The sequence below is a fragment of the Manacus vitellinus genome, unplaced genomic scaffold, assembly GCF_001715985.3.
Source record: "Manacus vitellinus isolate BGI_N305 unplaced genomic scaffold, ASM171598v3 scaffold_52_pilon, whole genome shotgun sequence".
In the NCBI taxonomy this organism is placed as follows: domain Eukaryota; kingdom Metazoa; phylum Chordata; class Aves; order Passeriformes; family Pipridae; genus Manacus; species Manacus vitellinus.
The window spans coordinates 2,328,173-2,329,252 of NW_021940628.1; positions in this window are offsets into that span (position 1 = coordinate 2,328,173).

Consider the following 1,080-nt stretch of genomic DNA (forward strand, 5'->3'; position numbering starts at 1 on the left):
TGCTGTGATCAGGGCCACCAGTGTGTCCAGCCCCCCACGTGCCCAGGCAGTTCCCCAGCACCACGACTCACGGTGTCACAACCCCAAAAATTGGGGCACTCCAGTACCCCACAATCACCCTTACACCCATCTCCAGGGCATCCCTGTCGCCTGGTGCTCCCCTGCCTCTTGCAGCCGTCCCATGTCCCCTTGGCAGCCCTGTCCCATGAGCTGAGCTGGGCCGGCCTCAGCCCTGGCAGCCGTGCTGCTTCAATTAAGCCCTCATTAATTTTTCAGTCCCCCTGAGCACCTCGAGCACGGGAGGTTTGCAGAGCTGCTCTAATTGATGCCTCCTCGACTTCAGCATCTAAGAACTGGCAGTGGGTCCGGGGGGGCTCATCCCCCGAGCTCTTGGGGAGGCTCACAGAGAGGCTTTGGGGCCGCCCAGAGCTGTGTGCCCAGAGCCCAGCAGAGTCTGTGGGGGTGGCACAAAACCCATGAGGTTGAATCACCCCATTCCAGGTGGGGTCCAACCCTGGACACAGGCACGGTGCAGGGATGTCATGTCCAGCCATGGGGGTCCAGCCCTTCTGCCCCCAGGGTGGGGGGGTGATGGAGCCCTGCAGCCCCACTGCTCACACACAGCTGAAAATATTTGGGTTTTTGTAACCCAGCCCCGTCTTGCCTCCAGCTGAGACAGTTTCTGCTGCTTCATGTAGCCACCTCTGCAGCAAAGGTGGGTGCACCTGAGAGCACATGCCATGGAGAAGGGCTGAGCACCCCATGGCACCCCACAGCCCTTTGGGGACGGGATGGGGACCAGTCCTGGCTGGCTGGAGACTTCATCTGGGCTCAGTGGCCACCAGCTGCAGAGGGACAGCTGTGGACAGGCCCAGGTGGCATTGGGATCGCAGCAGGATGCCAAGGTCACCGGGAGAAGCACTCAGCTATCTCCATGGAAACATTCCGCGTTTGGTTCTGAAGATCAGAGTGGTTTTCTTGTCCCTTTCCCCTCTGTGCTTCAACTGTGGCTCTGCCAACCAAGAAGCCACTCGTGTGYCCCCGGTGCAGGCAGCATGGGGCCGTGTGCTGGGTGCCAGC